This window comes from Vicia villosa, linkage group LG6, assembly GCF_029867415.1.
Source record: "Vicia villosa cultivar HV-30 ecotype Madison, WI linkage group LG6, Vvil1.0, whole genome shotgun sequence".
NCBI classification, from domain to species: Eukaryota; Viridiplantae; Streptophyta; class Magnoliopsida; order Fabales; family Fabaceae; genus Vicia; species Vicia villosa.
The window spans coordinates 12,688,507-12,710,745 of NC_081185.1; positions in this window are offsets into that span (position 1 = coordinate 12,688,507).

Here is a 22,239-nt window from a genome sequence, read left to right on the forward strand (position 1 = left end):
AGGAATCTTCTCATCAACCAATTGGAGCTCACTTTGCATCTGAAATGTCCCCTAAGATCAGATAGAATCAATGGATAGGGGAAGCTAGCCCGAAAATGCATCATTGCATTTTGGAGATTCTTTGAATTTCTTCATGGCTAAGAAACCAAAACTCTCCCATTAAGCAAGCTCACACTCTCACTCAGTACTGAACCAATTGCCTATAAATAGAGGCCTCATTCTCATTCAAAAAACACACCAAAGCAACAGAATTCTTGCTTTCTCTCTTCTTTCTCCATACTTAAGGTTTTCAAAGGTTCTTTGGCAAGAAGACTCGGATTCTTCAAACCAAAGCTCTTCCCTTGGAATTAAGTATTCAAACACATTAGGGGAGTCATTTAGAGGTGATCCAAACCTCTGAAACACTTCTGGGAGTGAGGAATCATCATCTTCACTTCTCACTTGGAGCTGTTGCAGTTAGGGTCGAGCAAGAGGTTCTGGGCATTTTCAGTCCAAGCTAAGCATCTCAACACCTTCCAGGAGGGTCACTGAAGCTATCTGGATCGTTGCAACAACTCTGCAACACACTTTGATCAGAGCCAGATCTTCATTTTTCAGTGTAAGGCTCTGTACATACTTCTCCAATGGCCTCCACTCCATCCAGGTTAGGCTTTACAAGCTTTCAATTTACAGTCTTCATTTAAATTACTGTCAAATATAAACTGTCATATATTAGTTTAGAACTACGTTTGAGTATAAACCTTAGGACAGTTAAACTATATATATATTATAGGAATATGGCCTAGGATTGAGAATGTCTTCCCGGTGAAGGCTCTTTCCTAATTAGAGATCTGTAGTTCAAACCCCCCAAGATGAATTATTCCCGGTGAAACATCTTGGCAAAAACCTTAGAATCCAAAATAAATAGGACACATCCACCCAAAGAGGAATTATTCCCGGTGAAACCTCTTACCCATTTGCTTAGAGCCAAAATAAGTTCAAAACTACATAGCTTTCTCTTGTGCTATAACAAGGACCCTCGATTAGCCTCCTCTTGGGCTTTGTACAAGGACCCACAGGCTTCTTAAAAGCATTTCCAGCTTCCTCTTGAGCTTGTATACAAGGACCCATCAGGTTTCTTATAAACATAGGAACAGGTCTTTAGTCACCTTTTAGCCTACCCTGGCGAGTTTCTTCCAATTTAAACCAGACTTTAAACAAGCTAAGTTTGTCTCAATTTTGCATTGAGTACACCTTTTGGAATGAGAGACATGGATAGTCTCTGTCACCCTTATCTTCATTAATCTTCCTTAGCAGAGTCTAGGATCCATGTTTGATCATCCTCAGCATTGTGTCAGCCTTCATCTTGGGCTTTAAACAAGAAGTCTCCACTAGATAATCTTTCTGCCATTCTAAAATAAATTCCCTGGAAAGGGTTAGCCTCCAACATCTGTCTAAAATAAAATCCCTGGAAAGGGTTAGCTTCCACACATTTCTTCATTTTAACAAAAACCCCTGGAAAGGGTTAGCCTCCAAAGTCAATTAATAAAAAGTAAAAAAAATAAAAGATTCATTTCTCTTAGGAGATAATTTCCCCAAAAGAGTCAAAACCCCTGGAAAGGGTCAGCCTCCAAAAACATGATAAAAGTCAGTCTTTTAATAGACAAATTCACCAACTGAGTCAAAATCCCTGGAAAGGGTTAGCTTCCAAAGAAAAACAGTCTTTTTAATCTCCAGTAGAGTTAAAACCAACAAAAACAGTTAGCCTCAACCTTGGGCTTCATACAAGGCACCAAACAATAAAACTCCCCTGTCAAGAGTCAGCCTCAACCTTGGGCATTGTACAAGGCAGATAATAGAGTCTCCCCAGTGATTTCTTCATCATTCAGTAGCCACAACCTTGGGCTTTGTACAAGGCAGATAAACCATACTTTCATGTGTCAAAGATTCCTAACACTTAGGATCTTTCCCCATATAGTCATCCATACTCAATTCATTTATTTAAGAGTCCGCCACAACCTTGGGCTTTGTACAAGGCAGAAAATAATGTTTTCCCTAGCAACAGTCAGCCACAACCTTGGGCTTTGTACAAGGCACATAAAATAGAGTCATTCATAGTCTCAAAAATTCAATTATCCTCAGCAGTTAGCCACAACCTTGGGCTTTGTACAAGGCACACAAATAGAGTCTCCCTAAGTAGAGTCAGCCTCAATTCTGGGCTTCGTACAGAACACAAAAATACCCTGTAATTAATCCTCAATGGAGTCATCTCCCAGAGTCAATAATATTAATTAATCAATCAAAAAGCCTCAAGCTTGGGTCTCATACAAGCCAGCTAAAGTCAAATCTTTTATACAGTAGATAGACATAGCTTATCTCTATAGAGAGATATTTTTACTACTCTACCACATTCAAACAAACAAACATTTCAATTTCAATTTCAATCAAAGTCTCCCATTTAGGACTCTGAAAGACATGCTCTGGCACATCCCCAGACTTGTACACTTTCCCTAATTTGGACGAGCATCTTTCTTTCATTTAAGAGGCATCTGACTGGCATACTTGCACACACACAAGTAAGGTCCCCCTCTTGAATGAAATGAATTCAGTTATTCTGTCACTCTTTCAAAATGTTTGTGGTAGAATAGTACAAATACCTCTCTGTAGAGATGATTTCATGTCTCTTTACTGTAAACAGAGATTTAATTCAAAGCTTCAACCTTGAGCTTCAAGCAAGGCACCAAAAAAAAAACAATTATTTTCCCTAGTTAGTTCCCCGAACTACATTAAGCTCTGACTTCCACTAGGGATATGTAGGCATGAGGTTCACAAGGAATCTCAGCGAGCTAATAAAATACCAAAAATAGTCAGTCTGTCTGTCTGTCTGTCTTTTCAAATCAAATCAATTCTCTCTCCTAACACAAAGGAGAAACTTTCCCAATCATTATCAGCAAACACAATCACAAATGACACAGAGAAGGTTCCTGTAGAGTACTACAGATATGTAGGGTGTTTAAACACTTCCCTATGTATAACCGACCTCCCGGACTCCAGAATTTCTAGTCTAGGTGAAATCCCCACACTTAGCAAACTCCTAGGGTTTAGTTGAGATCTTTTTTTCCCTTTCCTACTCGTAGGACAATAAGAAAGTTCGTGTGATATCGTAGGAAGAACTGAAATAAAATTCATCCCACCACGGGCGCATTCTCCTTCCAAATTTCGCGTGAAGGGTCTAGTGTGCCGTCCTCCCAAGTGAAACGGGGAGGTAAAAGAAAACGACACCACAGAAAAATGGCGACTCTGCTGGGGATATAAGTGTTCAAAACCTTGGTTTTTCATCCAAACCAATGGTTGACCTGTTGCTGGTCCAGCCCCAATGAGGAATTAGGGATGCCAAATTCCCCCTCAAACAAGAGAGGTCCTGCCTAACCTCTGTGTCATTTCATGTGATTGTTGCATATATATTTGTTTATTTTGTTTATTCTGTATCGGGAAAGGGCTTGATTCCCCCTTGTGGTGAGAAATCCTATACCCGGATTTGAGTGCAACATAAGATAGGATGGAGGATGTCTTCCCGGTGAAGGCCCTCTAATCTTGGTTTCCAAGTCTACTTTTGGGATTTGCCTGGCTGGTTGTGATTAACTGCGCCACTGCATTCCGAGACTGATTTGTACCAGGAGGACCTAGAAACACATTAACCCCACTTAAAGCCTTTTTTTAGGACGTAGAGCGGTGATTACGGAAGTAATTGTCACGCAGATACTACGCTCAGAGAAAACTCTCTTATAGATACCAGTCAACGTATCTTTAAGGTTGAGCAAAAACTCTGAGACCCCTAGAACCCGTTCTACAGGTACAAAAAATCCTTAACCTTAGTTTACCATTGGGGCGGGGATTGCGTTTGGACTTCATGACCACTATATCCTTCAACGCCATGTTTGTTTAAAACTCTTGTGTGTGCATTCATGCATTCATGCATCATTCATTAATAAACAACTAAAAACAAAAAGAGTCTTTTTCGAGTCGTTTTTCAAGGAAACTAAATAACGAACGTTTTGAACTTCATAGAAAGAGAGAAACGGAGAAAGGACTTAAGGATCTATATTATGGATTACGGAAGAAAGAGAGCTAGGAAATACACCTTCAAGATTCCCCAGGTCGAGGAACTGGGAAAGCTCGGAAAACTGGTGGTCAACCCCCAGGCTTTCAAGGAGAAGTATGGAAAACTTCTGCCTTTGCTCAATACCAACATGGTGGATGGGATCCTTCCCACCTTGGTACAGTTTTACGATCCAACGTATCACTGCTTCACCTTTCCAGATTATCAGCTCATGCCTACGTTGGAGGAGTACTCTCGTCTGATTGAAATACCCGTGTACGCGCAAGATCCGTACTCCGGTTTGGAAAAGAATCCTGACGACGTTATCATTGCTGCAACTACTCCTTTGAACGTAGTCGACATCAGAACTCATATGGTGAGTAGAGGAGGAATTCAAGGATTGCCCTCCAAATTCCTGTTTGATCAAGCTCGGTACTTCGTCAGCATCCAAGATGTGAGCGCTTTTGAGGAAGTCTTGGCTTTGCTTATCTACGGATTGTTTTTGTTCCCTAACATTAACGATTTCGTCGACATCAACGCAATTAAGATCTTCTTAATTGGGAATCCAGTTCCAACCTTGCTTGCGGATGCTTATCACTCTGTGCATTCAAGAAACCTGCAGCGAGGAGGATTAATCACATGCTGCGTACCGTTGTTATACGAATGGTTCGTTTCGCACCTGCCGAAGTCTAGCACTTTCTGGAATATGAGGGATGGCCTTTACTGGTCACAGAAAATCATGTCTCTCACTCATACAGACATTGATTGGTGTAGTCCTGACAACGACGAAGCCAAGATCATCTTCAGTTGCGGAAGTTTTCCCAACATACCCCTTATTGGAACTAAGGGAGGAATCAGTTACAATCCAGCTTTAGCCCGTCGTCAATACGGCTATCCCATGAAAAATATACCAAGTAATATTCAATTGGAGGGTCTGTTCTTCAAGAACATCGACGATCATGGCAACATGCTGAAGAAGGAAATTGTCCAAGCCTGGCGTCTTGTTCACAGCAAAGGGAGAAGATTGTTAGGAAAACATCTTTGCATCTCCCTGGATCCTTACCTTCAATGGGTACGCGTCAGAGCATTCAAGCTCAGGATGCCATATCAACGTCAAGAACCTATTCCCCTAAGGGAACCAATTTACCTTTTCTCCACCGATGTTGAAAAACTGCAAGCGGCATTAAACAAGGTATGCCAAGAAAGGAATGCTTGGAGGAACAAGTATCGAATCGTCAACACGGAAAATGTTGAGATTCAAAACATCCTAAGAAGGAAGGATGAGTTACTTGAAGTGCTCGATCGACAAGTGACACAATCGTCACTTTCTCATCATATCCCTCCTGCTTCCTGGATCATCGATCAGCTCACGTCAGAGAACGCTCAGCTCAAGAAACAGAAGAAGATGTTAGAACGTGAAGTCGGCTCTTCGTCAAAGTTTTAGAGTTCTTTCTCTCAGTTTCTCTGTATTTCCATTTTCAAAGTGTGTAAAAACGGTGTTTTCGCTTAATTAATAAAAGTTTGATGTTTCATAACGTAATTATGATGTTTCCTTGAAAAATAATAACTTAATTGCATATCATACATCGCTTTAGTCGTACGCACTGACACGAGAATTGTCGCGGATCTAATAGTCACTTTCCTTTCTCCAGAAAGAGAGGAGGAGAAGGAGGTGAACCAAGACTTTCAAGCTGTCTCATCCATACAACACTCGTTCAAGTCGCAAGAAAAGAATGGAAGACTTTGAGCAAGAGAATGAAGAACTCAGGGAAGAGATTAATACTCTCAAAGGTACTGTTGAAAGACTCAATAGTATGGTGGAAGCCCTGGTAGTTGCGCAGAATCGACCAACGCCAGAAGAACCGCAAAGGACTGTGGTTTCCGAGATTGTTTCTACTCCTATTCCTCAGTATACCATGCCGCCTGATCGACCTTGGGGCATGCCGTATAACTTTACTCCAGAAGGTTACATACCTCCAGCTTCTGAAGCTCCAAAAGTCACCATGGATATGCGTCCACCGGAGGGTTACAAACCTCTGGAAATTGAAGTTCCAAGAGCAACGGCAATGGGTTTCGCACAACAGAATGCTGAGATTCCAAGATCTGCTATCATGGCTTCTCCACAGCCCATTATGCATACTTTTCCCCCGCAGGGCGGACAAGTATATCATCACGCTCCAAGTGAGGATGCTGGCGTGTATGAAAGATTGGACGAGTTCCAAGAACAGTTTCTGCAAATGCAGAAGGAACTCAAGACTCTCCGAGGACAAGATCTATTTGGAAAGAATGCTGCAGACCTCTGTCTGGTTCCAAATGTTAAGATTCCTCACAAATTCAAAGTACCAGAATTCGAGAAGTATAAAGGGAATTCATGCCCACAAAGTCATCTTGTGATTTACGCTCGAAGAATGTCAACTCAGACTGATAATCAACAATTGCTCATTCATTATTTTCAAGACAGCCTGACTGGTGCTGCACTCAAATGGTACATGAACTTGGACAGTTCAGAGATTCGTACTTTTCGAGACCTCGGAGAGGCCTTCGTCAAACAGTATAAGTACAATCTGGATATGGCTCCCGACAGAGATCAACTCCGGGCCATGACTCAAAAGGATAGAGAAAGCTTCAAGGAATACGCTCAAAGATGGCGTGAAGTTGCTGCTCAAATCTGTCCACCACTTGAAGAGAAAGAAATGACAAAAATCTATCTCAAAACTTTAAGTCCATTTTACTACGGACGAATGGTTGCAAGTGCACCAAGTGACTTTACCGAGATGGTAAACATGGGTGTGCGTTTAGAAGAAGCAGTTCGAGAAGGACGCTTGAACAAAGAACCAGAATCTTCTGTTGGTCCAAGGAAGTATGGAAGTTCTTTCCAGAAGAAAAAGGATCAAGATGTCAGCAATGTCTTGCACAAAATCAAGAAGAAATTCCAACCTCAAGTTGCAACAATAACTCCGGTTGTTAACTCAGCGCCAGCTTATCAACCTCAGGTCTCGCAACAACAAATTCAACAAAGGTCGCAGCAACCTCAGCAGCAGGTTCGACCTCCAAATAACAACAATCGGGCTCCAAGGTATCCTGCCTTGACCCCGTACCAATGCCGTATGCAGAATTGTTTCCAACATTACTGGCAAAAGGACTCATTCAGACAAGGAGTCCTCCAAATCCTACAAACAGTTCCTCACCATGGTATAAGGCTGACCAATCTTGTCCCTATCATCAGGGGGCACCAGGTCACAATATTGAGAACTGTTTCTCTTTCAAGATTGACGTCCAACGATTAGTGAAGAGCGGAATGCTATCCTTCAAAGATACTAATCCAAACGTCCAAGCAAATCCTTTGCCGCAGCATAAAGAAGCTTCAGTAAATCTGATAGACCAACACCCCAACGTCATTCAAATCTACGACATTCGTCAGATAGGGGAAAATCTTGTCAAGATGCACGCTAGACAAGCTGGGTACGGTCATGTACCACCTCACAACTACTTCACATGTGAAATTTGTCCAAAGAATAATCAAGGATGTGCCATAGTTCAAGCTGCATTACAAGAACAAATGGACTTAGGATGGATTCAACATATCCGAGTCAGAACTGAACATGACATCAACATGGTTCAAGGATGTCCAGGAGAATACAAAATCTACAAAGTTGAAGACCTTGAAGGATCGGTAGTCAGGTTCCACAAAACTTTAAATGGACTTGCCTACTTTGGAACAGATTTCCACGCTTACAGTAGATGCAAAATCTGTCGAAGAAATTCACGAGGATGTTTGCGTGTTCGCAACGACATTCAAAAGCTGATGGATGACAATACCATTACTGTTCTTGCCAACAGAGAAGATGACGAAGTCTTTACCGTATCTTCCCAAATTAATCAAGTTGAACCTATGCAAGTTAAGTATGACAGCAGGAAGACAGCAGTTGCACCACTAGTCATCTACTTACCAGGTCCTGTACCGTATGAGTCTAGCAAGGCTATACCATACAAGTACAACGCTACATTCATTGAAAATGGTAAGGAAATACCATTACCGTCTGTTGTCAACATTGCTGATGTTAGTCGAGTCACCAGAAGTGGACGAGTCTTCAACAGAACAACAGAAAATGTGGAGAAACCTTCGGAGGAAGTACCACATAGGCAAGACAATCATCCGACAAATGCTGTTCAAGCGAAAGAAAATGATGAGATCTTGAAATTAATCCAGAGGAGTGAATACAATATTGTAGACCAATTACTACATACTCCGTCTAGGATTTCTGTTCTTTCCCTGCTATTGAGTTCTGAAGCTCATAGGGAAGCTCTACAGAAAGTCTTGGAACAAGCTTTTGTAGAACCAAGCGTTACAATAAGTCAATTCAACAACATCATTGCCAACATCTCCGCCGGAACTAACCTAAGTTTCTGTGACGAAGATCTTCCTGAAGAAGGAGTGGACCACAATCTTCCACTTCACATCTCAGTTGGCTGCATGGGTGATACACTCACAGGAGTCCTAATAGACAATGGATCCTCTCTCAACGTCATGCCTAAATCAACATTATCAAGATTATCCTTCGAAGATTACCCTCTAAGAAAAAGTCATGTCATCGTCAAAGCATTTGATGGATCAAGAAAGTCAGTTTTCGGAGAAGTGGATCTTCCTATAACTATTGGACCTCAGACGTTCAAAATCACTTTCCAGGTTATGGACATTCCAGCACAATACAGTTGTTTGCTAGGTCGCCCATGGATTCATGAGGCTGGGGCAATTACTTCAACACTTCATCAGAAACTGAAGTTCATAAGAAATGACAAATTGGTAACCGTATGTGGAGAACGAGCTCTGATCGTCAGCAACCTGTCATCATTCTCCGACATAGAACCAAAAGAAGTTGTTGGAACTAAATTCCAAGCACTTTCCTTGGACAAAGGAAAGGAGAAAGCAGCGTCTATCTCTTCATACAAAGATGCAATCCAAGTTGTAAAGGATGGCACTACCAGTGGTTGGGGGCACATTAATATTCCTACCAACAACAAGAACAGAACGGGAATTGGATTCTTTCCAACATCATCAAAAGCTATCCCAGGGATTGAGGTAGTTCTCCCCATTCAAGAAACTTTCTGCAGTGGAGGTTTTCTTCAACCTGTTCAACAAACAGTCAATACCATCGGTACGGAAAACACCGATGAAGAGGAATGGTTATCCTATCTTAACAGAGCAGGATACATCTCCCTACCAGAGTCTGAATCACCTTGCTGTTATCCGACTAAGGGATCTGAAAGTAAGACTCAACCAAGCAGTGATGAAGTTACTAACAACTTCACCACCAGAAGTCATGGTTCATCATAAGAAGTTCCTCCTATCCCCGAAGAGACTTGGGATACATTAGGAGAACCAAGCGGAAAATTCGACTACATGGTGAAATACTCCGCTCCTGAAAGTTCAAGAATCTCTCTTGAAGATATTGTTCCAACTGGATGGAACATTGATTATGAGTACCTCTCTCAGCCAAAAGAGATGTATAACCCTTGCTATTCATCATCATCTACTGGTGAAATCATCATTGAGGATTATATCCCCAAGTCACCTTCCGAGGCTACGGATCTAGAGTTCACATATCTAGTCAATGCCATCTTGGGAGAAGAGCAAGACCAAAATACAGAAGAGGACGATCTCGAAAGTGTCTCCGACAACGAGTCTCTCCATTCAGAAGATTGGAAGTTTCCTCAAAAGAAAGTTCGACATACTCCACTTGGAAAGGGGTATGCTCACACAGCTCAGTCTGCTGAAGTAGAAGAAGATCGTCTGAGTGTTGCAAAGACAGTGGTTGGTAAATCAAGACCTACCACAGGCCAGCTTAAGCCTAAGGTTCCAAATTACTTAGTGCACAATGGGGTTCGCCACTACTGGACAGCTGTTGAAGTTTCGACTGTTGTTCGCACTCCTAAGTAGGAACTTTCACCGTTATTTTGTCCTCTCACCATAGCCCAGGGTGAAGAGATGTTTCATAGGGCTTTGCATTTTACTATTTCTTAGTTAAATGTCCCTCTTTGCTTCGCCCAAAGCAATAGAGTTTTGTTTTATAGGGTCTTTGTTTCAAGAAATGACTGTCCATAAATAAAAATGCCATTCTGTTCCTTCGTTTAGTTTTCCCTTTTCTTTTTTCGGAAATTGGTAATCCTAAAAAACACCCTTAAAAAAACATCAAATATTCCATTAACTGCATACACCGAGTCTTCCCTCGTTGTCTAAATAAAACTTATCACACATATGCAGATTAATCATAAAATACCCCGTTGAAATGTGCGACCGTATGACTTCTCCAAGCTTTGAGTTTCCTGTATTCGAGGCAGAGGAAGAAGAAGACGAAGAAATATCAAAGGAAATTTCACGGCTACTTCAACAAAAGGAAGAGGCTATTCAGCCATACAATGAGCCTCTAGAGATCATTAACCTTGGTTCCAATGGAAACAGAAAAGAGGTTAAGATTGGAGCTTCGCTCAGTTCAGAGATCAGAGAGAGTTTGATACAGCTGCTCAAAGAATTCTCAGATGTCTTCGCTTGGTCTTATCAAGATATGCCAGGGTTGGATACCAGTATAGTGGAGCATCACTTGCCATTAAAAGCAGAATGCCCTCCGGTCAAGCAAAAATTAAGAAGAACTCATCCGGAGATGGCCATGAAAATCAAAGAGGAAGTTCAAAAGCAGATCAACGCAGGTTTCCTCGTCACTTCAGAATACCCTCAGTGGTTAGCTAACATTGTTCCCGTTCCTAAGAAAGACGGAAAAGTCCGCATGTGCGTCGACTACAGAGATTTGAATAAAGCTAGCCCTAAGGATGATTTTCCTTTACCACATATTGATATGTTGGTAGACAGTACAGCAAAATCCAAAGTTTTCTCATTCATGGACGGATTTTCAGGATACAACCAAATCAAAATGGCACCTGAAGACATGGAAAAAAACAGCTTTCATCACCCCCTGGGGCACATTCTGCTACCGTGTTATGCCTTTTGGACTAAAGAACGCAGGGGCAACTTATCAAAGAGCCATGACTACGCTTTTCCACGACATGATGCATAAAGAAGTGGAAGTCTATGTGGACGACATGATTGCCAAATCAGAAAATGAAGAAGATCACATACAGAATCTGACAAAGTTATTTCAACGCTTACGGAAGTTTCAGCTCCGCCTGAACCCCAACAAGTGCACCTTTGGTGTCTATTCAGGAAAACTCCTTGGTTTCATTGTCAGCAAACGAGGAATTGAAGTGGATCCAGACAAAGTCAAGGCAATTCAAGAAATGCCTTCACCCAGAACCGAGAAACAAGTTAGAGGATTTCTTGGACGTCTGAATTACATCTCGAGATTCATATATCTCATGACTGCAACTTGTGCTCCTATTTTCAAACTTCTACGGAAAAATCAAAGTTGCGTCTGGACAGACGATTGTCAGAAAGCGTTCGACAGCATTAAGGAATATCTGCTCGAACCACCCATCTTGTCTCCTCCAGTGGAAGGAAGACCTTTGATAATGTACATAACCGTCTTAGAAGACTCCATGGGTTGTGTCCTTGGACAGCAAGACGAGACAAAGAGAAAAGAGCATGCCATCTACTACCTGAGCAAGAAATTCACTGACTGTGAATCCCGCTACTCCATGCTCGAGAAGACGTGTTGTGCTTTGGCCTGGGCTGCCAAGCGTCTCCGCCAGTACATGATTCGACATACTACTTACTTGATCTCTCATATGGATCCAATCAAGTACATATTTGAGAAGCCTGCTTTAACTGGGAGAATTGCCCGTTGGCAGATGTTGTTATCAGAATACGACATTGAGTATCACGCACAGAAAGCCGTGAAAGGAAGCATTCTAGCTGAGCACCTGGCTCACCACCCACTCAATGGTCATGAATCAACCAGTTTCGATTTTCCGGACGAGGACGTCATGTACCTCAAGATGAAAGATTACGACGAGCCACTACCAGACGAAGGACCTGAGATAGGATCCCAGTGGGGCTTGATCTTTGACGGAGCTGTCAATGCTTATGGACGGGGAATTGGGGCAATCATTGTTACACCTCAGGGTACCCATATTCCATTTACTGCCAGATTAACTTTCAAATGCACAAACAATGAGGCCGAATATGAAGCTTGCATCATGGGTCTCGAAGAAGCCATGGATCTAAGAATCAAACACTTGGATGTATACGGAGATTCTGCTTTGGTCATCAATCAAATCAAAGGAGAATGGGAAACACGCCAACCAGGGCTAATTCCTTACAAAGACTACGCGAGAAGATTATTACCATTCTTCGACAGGGTAGATTTTCATCACATTCCTCGTGAAGAAAACAATTTGGCTGATGCATTAGCCACACTCTCTTCCATGATTAGGATAAATCATTGGAATGACATTCCTCGGATCGATGTTATGCGCCTGGATAGGCCCGCTCATGTGTTCACAGTAGAAGCAATCATCGACGACAAACCGTGGTATCACGACATCAAGAACTTTCTTCAAAAGCAAGAGTACCCTCTTGGGGCGTCAAAGAAAGATAGAAAGACTTTGAGAAGGTTAGCTTGTAGATTCTTCCTGAATGAAGATGTTCTGTACAAGAGAAACTTCGACATGGTTCTGCTCAGATGCGTTGACAGAAAAGAAGCAGAAATACTCATGAGAGAAATACATGAAGGTTCCTTTGGTACTCACACCAATGGACATACCATGACAAGGAAAATACTGAGAGCAGGATATTATTGGCTGACGATGGAGTCAGATTGCTACCAATACGCAAAGAGGTGTCACAAATGTCAGATCTACGCCGATAGAATTCATGTGCCACCATCTCTTCTCAACATACTCTCTTCCCCTTGGCCTTTCTCCATGTGGGGAATCGACATGATTGGAATGATCGAACCAAAAGCGTCCAACGGACATCGCTTCATCTTGGTAGCCATAGACTATTTTACCAAATGGGTTGAAGCAGCTTCATATGCAAATGTTACAAGACAAGTTGTCGTCAGGTTTATCAAGAATCACATCATCTGTCGCTACGGCGTTCCTAGCAAGATAATCACTGACAATGGGTCAAATTTGAATAACAAAATGATGAAGGAGCTTTGTGAAGAATTCAAGATCGAACATCACAACTCATCTCCTTACAGACCAAAGATGAATGGAGCTGTAGAAGCATCTAACAAAAACATCAAGAAAATCATTCAGAAGATGGTCATCACTTACAAGGATTGGCATGAAATGCTCCCATATGCTCTTCATGGTTACCGTACATCAGTACGTACATCGACTGAAGCAACTCCTTTCTCCCTTGTATATGGCATGGAAGCAGTCCTACCTATAGAGGTTGAGATTCCATCAATGAGAGTCTTGATAGAGGCAAAATTAACAGAAGCCGAGTGGTGTCAAAGCAGATTCGATGAATTGAACTTAATCGAAGAAAAGCGCATGACAGCTTTATGCCACGGACAGCTATATCAACAAAGAATGAAGAAAGCTTTCGACAAAAAGGTTCGACCTCGCACAATCAAAGAAGGCGACCTTGTACTCAAAAAGATTCAATCTTTTCTCACAGATTCGAGAGGGAAATGGACTCCCAATTATGACGGCCCCTACGTGGTCAAAAGAGCTTTCTCAGGAGGAGCCTTAATACTCACGACTATGGATGGAGAAGAATTCACCCGTCCTGTGAACGTCGACGCAGTCAAGAAATACTTCGCCTAAATAATCAAAAGAACAGCTCGCTAAGTCGAAAACTCGCAAAGAGCGGCTTAGGCAAAAAAGAGCGTCTCGGTGAATCGAAAACCCGAAAGGGCGATTCAGGCAAAAGTTAGAGACATAAAAAAAATATATTAATCAATCCCGGTAGACTTAAAACCCGAAAGGGGTAGTTTACGCAAAAGTTAGGGATATATGGCAAGTAACTGTGTTCAGGACAAACTTGATCATTCAAAATCCATAGCGGAGTATTCATCAGCAGTAGGTCATCTTCTACGAAGCACGAATACAGCGCAACTCGGAGTGGAAGGGAAAGATAACGGTCGTCACGTTTCATCGTAGCCCTTTTCCCGAAAATTACCAATTTCCAACTTTGTAAATACTCCATGGAATCAAGCATTTGGCTGATTACCATTCCATATATAATAATTTGAGCCTTGTGCTTTTCCTTTGCAATCTAGTCTTATTCAGTTTCTTGGAATGCATTTTAAGTTTAAACAGTCAATTTCTTGAAACAAATGTTTTCATAAAATAAAAATGAATTTACTTGCGAAAATAAAGGTGAAATTTCTTTCTAAGGTTTACAAACAATAGGAAGAATGCAAACAGTTGCTCCGAGAACGGTTGAGACTCCGGGAACCAATATTTCCCCATGAGGTCGCTTTGCGAACATCTCCCGATGACGGATCTTTACTTCAATTCATATTACTTACTTCAGACAGCGGACAACTGATAACCAGATATTCCCAACAGAGTTCGAGCTACAAGAAGAGGACATCTTCTGATCAACAAGAATTCAAGTCGTATCTTAGGATTTTACATCTGCGACAATTCCATTCACATTCACTTTACATTTTATCATTGTCATAATATTCATGCATACATTACATCATAATTGCATAGCCGAATCAGGCTTTGATCCTGTGAATACCTAAGTCATTGAGGCATGAACTCAAGTTTCCCCTGCAAGTTCCGGAGAAACTTTTTCCTTCGAAACAACAGTTCATACACAAGGATCTCACCAAGCAAGTCAACAAATGGTTGTCTCCCTCAAGGAAATAGTTTGTTCACTTTTGGAATTCCTCTGCCGAGAATCTCCTGCAGAGCGACATTCGACAGTCTTCTTCAGATAAGATAGTCTGCTTCACATTTTGGAATTCCCTACAGGTTTGGTATTTCCCCAGCAGGGTCAAGAGGTGCCACATTGTCAAAGAAAAATTCAGAATCTCCCAGCAGATCGACAAATGATTCCCCAGCGGAGTCAGTGAATGATAGTCTTCGTCCAGAAGATAGTTCAGATTCCCCAACAAAGTCAGCAAATGGCAGTCTCTTTCAGCAGAAGACAGTTTGCTCACTTTCTATCATAACAAAGTCAGCAAATGGCAGTCTCCTTCAGCAGAAGACAGTTTGCTCACTTTCTATCACAACAAAATCAGCAAATGGCAGTTTCTTTCAGCAGAAGACAGTTTGCTCACTTTCTTTCACGACAGGGTCGACAAATGGCAGTCTCTCCCAGTAGAAGACAGTTTGCTCCCCTAGCAATTGGCAAATGGCAGTCTTTTCCCAAGAAAAGACAGTTTGTCTGTTAAATACTCAAGAGATCGACAAATGGCAGTTTCTTCGAACAGTTTGTCTGTTTCTGGGATGTTTAACTCCCCACAGAGTCGATGAATGGCAGTTTTCCTATTAGGAAAACAGTTCGTTGATTCCCCAGGCGTCAATTGACGAATGGCAGTTTTCACCCCGAAAACAGTTCGTCCGCCTTCAAACAAAGTCATTAGCCCCTCAAAAGATCATGAGGCCATATGACATTCTTTCAAAGACGTCAAGTCGAAAGGGAAGATGGTGAAGTTTCTTTACAGCCGTCAAATGGCATCTTATCTCCAAGCACTGATAAGAAGTTTGACGAGGAAACAAACCTTTGAAGTTTCTTTACTACCGTCGAATGGCATCTTATCTCCAAGCGCTGATAAGAAGTTTGACGAGGAAATAAACCTTTGAAGTTTCTTTATTTACCATCAAATGGCGTCTCGTCTCCAAGTGCTGATGAGAAGTTTGATGAGGAAACAAACCGTTGGAAATTTTCTCTTTATCTGAGATATTGTCCAAACACAACCGAGACCAGTTTCGAGATATGGACATCCGAAACGAGGAGAGGTTGTTTACCTTTTTCTAAGTATCAACACTTAGTTAAAGAAGATGGATTGCGCATCCAACATTGCCGTCCATTCACCAGAATCCACATCAAGTATTTCTGCAGGAGTTTGTCTCCTCATTCCCCGCCAAGCGCGACAACGGGATCAAGTCATGCAAAGACTATGTCAGTTACAACGTCTCAGGAGCGCCCAAAATTCGGGCATTCTTTGATATTTAAGTCTCTTTTACGCAGGAGAGATCGAGATATCAATCTCTCTCCCTCCAGATAAAAGAAACTTAAATAGGGGCATCTGTCATACCCTAATTTTTGACCCCCCTGAGATGGCATATCTTCAGGATTTTTCATCAGGTCAAGACAAGTTCCCAGAGCAGTCACTTCTCCATCTGGTATCCAATCGAGGATGCTCAAAGACAAGAAAGCTCAGGCAAAGGATCAATCAATACAAGGATTAGTCCCTCATACAATCTTGAGGCTCAAAGACTTCACTTTTCTCATCTATGATTGATTAGACATCCAGTCATATGAGTACAGGTTTACTCAGGTCACCAGACTAGGGTTTTGAGCCTATCAAGGACTAAAATCAGGGATCACTTTTGGGAAACCCTAAAAAGCCTCAGGGAACCATTCAAAGACATCAATCATCTTCAAATAACTCATATTACAAGATCTACTGGACATCACACTTCAATTCAAAGTCTACAGTCATTATTTTCACATGGTCGACAAATTAGGGTTTTGACCTAATTCACCAAGATAGTTGACTTTTAATCAGGGCATGAATCCAAAACTCAAGACATGATTCAAGAATCTCTACTACCTCAATATAATCCATTTACATCATTCATTTGAGGAAAAGATCTTGTTTCTACACAAAAGCCCAAAAATTCACTTTGTCAGGAAAAAGTCAACTGTGAAGGATCATCATTGACTTTTAAGGTTTTTGGTCAAAAAATGACTTTCAAAGATCAATATCATCAATATATGGATATTAAAGTCATTTGACCAAAGAAATTCAAAGAAATTCACCAAGGAGCAAAAAGTCGGGAATTAGGGTTTTTGAAGGCATGGTGAGAACTCAAAATTTCACCTACACAACTCAAAAAACTTCCAACATGAAAGTTGTAGATCTTGCAAAATAAAACAACATCTTACAAAGGAACTTTTTTCAAAAGATCAATCATTTATGAAGTTTTGGAAATTTTGAAGTTTAGGTCATAAACACTTAGAAATTTTTCTAAGTGTTTTAACCTAGTTTTCATCCAACTTTGGGCTCATTTTTCACAAATTTCCCAAATGATTCTGAAGAAGACATAAACTAATGATTTAAAGTAGATGTTTAGGGCTTTCCAAATTGTGTTCAACCTTCTCCAAATTCAATTTGAGCTAAGAGTTATGCTTGTTCAAAGTTGGCCTCATGAAGTAAAATTATAGGTCATGGACACTTTTGGACTTTGCAAATTTTGTGCATTTTGCTTCACTAATGGGTGCTACACGACCCATAACATGTCTGAAACCATGCCATGCATTCATTTTCACCATGCCATAAGAATTGAAGAAGATTCTAAAAACAAGAACATGTGATTATGTAATGATTACTTTTGTGAATTTATGGCAAATTGATGAATCACCCAAGGAATCTTCTCATCAACCAATTGGAGCTCACTTTGCATCTGAAATGTCCCCTAAGATCAGATAGAATCAATGGATAGGGGAAGCTAGCCCGAAAATGCATCATTGCATTTTGGAGATTCTTTGAATTTCTTCATGGCTAAGAAACCAAAACTCTCCCATTAAGCAAGCTCACACTCTCACTCAGTACTGAACCAATTGCCTATAAATAGAGGCCTCATTCTCATTCAAAAAATACACCAAAGCAACAGAATTCTTGCTTTCTCTCTTCTTTCTCCATACTTAAGGTTTTCAAAGGTTCTTTGGCAAGAAGACTCGGATTCTTCAAACCAAAGCTCTTCCCTTGGAATTAAGTATTCAAACACATTAGGGGAGTCATTTAGAGGTGATCCAAACCTCTGAAACACTTCTGGGAGTGAGGAATCATCATCTTCACTTCTCACTTGGAGCTGTTGCAGTTAGGGTCGAGCAAGAGGTTCTGGGCACTTTCAGTCCAAGCTAAGCATCTCAACACCTTCCAGGAGGGTCACTGAAGCTATCTGGATCGTTGCAACAACTCTGCAACACACTTTGATCAGAGCCAGATCTTCATTTTTCAGTGTAAGGCTCTGTACATACTTCTCCAATGGCCTACACTCCATCCAGGTTAGGCTTTACAAGCTTTCAATTTACAGTCTTCATTTAAATTACTGTCAAATATAAACTGTGCATATATTAGTTTAGAACTACGTTTGAGTATAAACCTTAGGACAGTTAAACTATATATATATTATAGGAATATGGCCTAGGATTGAGAATGTCTTCCCGGTGAAGGCTCTTTCCTAATTAGAGATCTGTAGTTCAAACCCCCCAAGATGAATTATTCCCGGTGAAACATCTTGGCAAAAACCTTAGAATCCAAAATAAATAGGACACATCCACCCAAAGAGGAATTATTCCCGGTGAAACCTCTTACCCATTTGCTTAGAGCCAAAATAAGTTCAAAACTACATAGCTTTCTCTTGTGCTATAACAAGGACCCTCGATTAGCCTCCTCTTGGGCTTTGTACAAGGACCCACAGGCTTCTTAAAAGCATTTCCAGCTTCCTCTTGAGCTTGTATACAAGGACCCATCAGGTTTCTTATAAACATAGGAACAGGTCTTTAGTCACCTTTTAGCCTACCCTGGTGAGTTTCTTCCAATTTAAACCAGACTTTAAACAAGCTAAGTTTGTCTCAATTTTGCATTGAGTACACCTTTTGGAATGAGAGACATGGATAGTCTCTGTCACCCTTATCTTCATTAATCTTCCTTAGCAGAGTCTAGGATCCATGTTTGATCATCCTCAGCATTGTGTCAGCCTTCATCTTGGGCTTTAAACAAGAAGTCTCCACTAGATAATCTTTCTGCCATTCTAAAATAAATTCCCTGGAAAGGGTTAGCCTCCAACATCTGTCTAAAATAAAATCCCTGGAAAGGGTTAGCTTCCACACATTTCTTCATTTTAACAAAAACCCCTGGAAAGGGTTAGCCTCCAAAGTCAATTAATAAAAAGTAAAAAAAATAAAAGATTCATTTCTCTTAGGAGATAATTTCCCCAAAAGAGTCAAAACCCCTGGAAAGGGTCAGCCTCCAAAAACATGATAAAAGTCAGTCTTTTAATAGACAAATTCACCAGCTGAGTCAAAATCCCTGGAAAGGGTTAGCTTCCAAAGAAAAACAGTCTTTTTAATCTCCAGTAGAGTTAAAACCAACAAAAACAGTTAGCCTCAACCTTGGGCTTCATACAAGGCACCAAACAATAAAACTCCCCTGTCAAGAGTCAGCCTCAACCTTGGGCATTGTACAAGGCAGATAATAGAGTCTCCCCAGTGATTTCTTCATCATTCAGTAGCCACAACCTTGGGCTTTGTACAAGGCAGATAAACCATACTTTCATGTGTCAAAGATTCCTAACACTTAGGATCTTTCCCCATATAGTCATCCATACTCAATTCATTTATTTAAGAGTCCGCCACAACCTTGGGCTTTGTACAAGGCAGAAAATAATGTTTTCCCTAGCAACAGTCAGCCACAACCTTGGGCTTTGTACAAGGCACATAAAATAGAGTCATTCATAGTCTCAAAAATTCAATTATCCTCAGCAGTTAGCCACAACCTTGGGCTTTGTACAAGGCACACAAATAGAGTCTCCCTAAGTAGAGTCAGCCTCAATTCTGGGCTTCGTACAGAACACAAAAATACCCTGTAATTAATCCTCAATGGAGTCATCTCCCAGAGTAAATAATATTAATTAATCAATCAAAAAGCCTCAAGCTTGGGCCTCATACAAGCCAGCTAAAGTCAAATCTTTTATACAGTAGATAGACATAGCTTATCTCTATAGAGAGATATTTTTACTACTCTACCACATTCAAACAAACAAACATTTCAATTTCAATTTCAATCAAAGTCTCCCATTTAGGACTCTGAAAGACATGCTCTGGCACATCCCCAGACTTGTACACTTTCCCTAATTTGGACGAGCATCTTTCTTTCATTTAAGAGGCATCTGACTGGCATACTTGCACACACACAAGTAAGGTCCCCCTCTTGAATGAAATGAATTCAGTTATTCTGTCACTCTTTCAAAATGTTTGTGGTAGAATAGTACAAATACCTCTCTGTAGAGATGATTTCATGTCTCTTTACTGTAAACAGAGATTTAATTCAAAGCTTCAACCTTGAGCTTCAAGCAAGGCACCAAAAAAAAACAATTATTTTCCCTAGTTAGTTCCCCGAACTACATTAAGCTCTGACTTCCACTAGGGATATGTAGGCATGAGGTTCACAAGGAATCTCAGCGAGCTAATAAAATACCAAAAATAGTCTGTCTGTCTGTCTGTCTTTTCAAATCAAATCAATTCTCTCTCCTAACACAAAGGAGAAACTTTCCCAATCATTAGCAGCAAACACAATCACAAATGACACAGAGAAGGTTCCTGTAGAGTACTACAGATATGTAGGGTGTTTAAACACTTCCCTATGTATAACCGACCTCCCGGACTCCAGAATTTCTAGTCAAGGTGAAATCCCCACACTTAGCAAACTCCTAGGGTTTAGTTGAGATCTTTTTTTCCCTTTCCTACTCGTAGGACAATAAGAAAGTTCGTGTGATATCGTAGGAAGAACTGAAATAAAATTCATCCCACCACGGGCGCATTCTCCTTCCAAATTTCGCGTGAAGGGTCTAGCGTGCCGTCCTCCCAAGTGAAACGGGGAGGTAAAAGAAAACGACACCACAAGTGGTTAGTTTTCAAGTTCCAAAAAACTGAGCTCAATACCTTGGTTTTAGCCGGACTAACCAAAAACCTGTGAGATTTTAACCAGACTAATCTCAAACCTTTGGAGCTTTTAATACCAGGTTGAGCATCAAGCTTTCTTGGTTTTAATCGGGATGACGAGGAACCTATGGAGATTTCAACACTGCCTAATCTTCAACCAAACCTAGGACTGATCACACAATCCCCAAATATAAGTTTTTTATAGGATGAGCTTATAACCCAAATAAATCCCTAAATGGACAATTTTCAGCCAAGGTGTATACAAAATATTCCCTTGGTGAATTTTATAATTCTACCATTTCCATAATTACACGTATATCCTCACTCACAAAGGAACTTTTCCCAGAAAGACATTTGGCTAAAACATTTAGTGAGATAAATTAAAATGAAACTTTAGAGAGAGCGTGAGAGATGAAAGTGTCAAAATACGATTCTAGATAGTTTGAAATAAGAAATGAAACATCTATTTATAGTCATGAGGTTAACTCAAAAAGAAATTTTCATTTAACGCATTTTACCGTTAGCTAATCGATTAGAGAAAGTTATGAATCGATTAGATGATGCAAATATACATCTGTATGTTATCAAACTGAAAGGTTTAGATATCTAGCCATTGCACAAAATTAAGGCACATTAAAACTAGCTTGGGCCTTAAGTTTGTGCATTTCTAATCCATCGGGCATATGCTCTAATCGATTAGAAAAGTCACAAAATTTCCCGCGGTTTATTTCACTGCTCCCAATTCATCTGATACAACTTCTATTCATTTTAGTTCATTTTCATACTCGGCTAACTTCCCTAACAGCTTGGTGATATCAAAAGTATCAAGATTGTTATAATATTTTATAGCAGTAATCTTTAGTTGCCACTCCCTACATATAGATCTCAATATATTGTTAGCACGATCTTTGTTAGAATAGGCTTTACCCAAGTTGCTTAATTTGTTGATTGAGTGGAGGAATCTAGTTTGCATAAAATTCACATACTATCCGAGTTCCATAGGTAATAGTTCGAACTCCTCTGCAAACATATTGATTTTAGAATCCTTGATGTCATCTGTTCTCTCATAGAGAGTTTGAAAAACTTCCCAGATACCTTTGGCACTCGTATGATGTGAAATAATATATAATATTTTCGTGCTTAAAGCGGAGGTAAGTATGTTACTCGCTTTCAAATCATATGAAGCCTTTTTGGTTTCATCATCATTCCAATTTTTTGGGCGTTTTACAACTCCATTAACACTAGTAGGGATAAATGGTCCCTCGGTGATGGAACACCAAAAATTTATGTAAACTAATAATAAGTGTACATTCGTGATCGAATTCCAATAAGTATAATTTTCACCTTT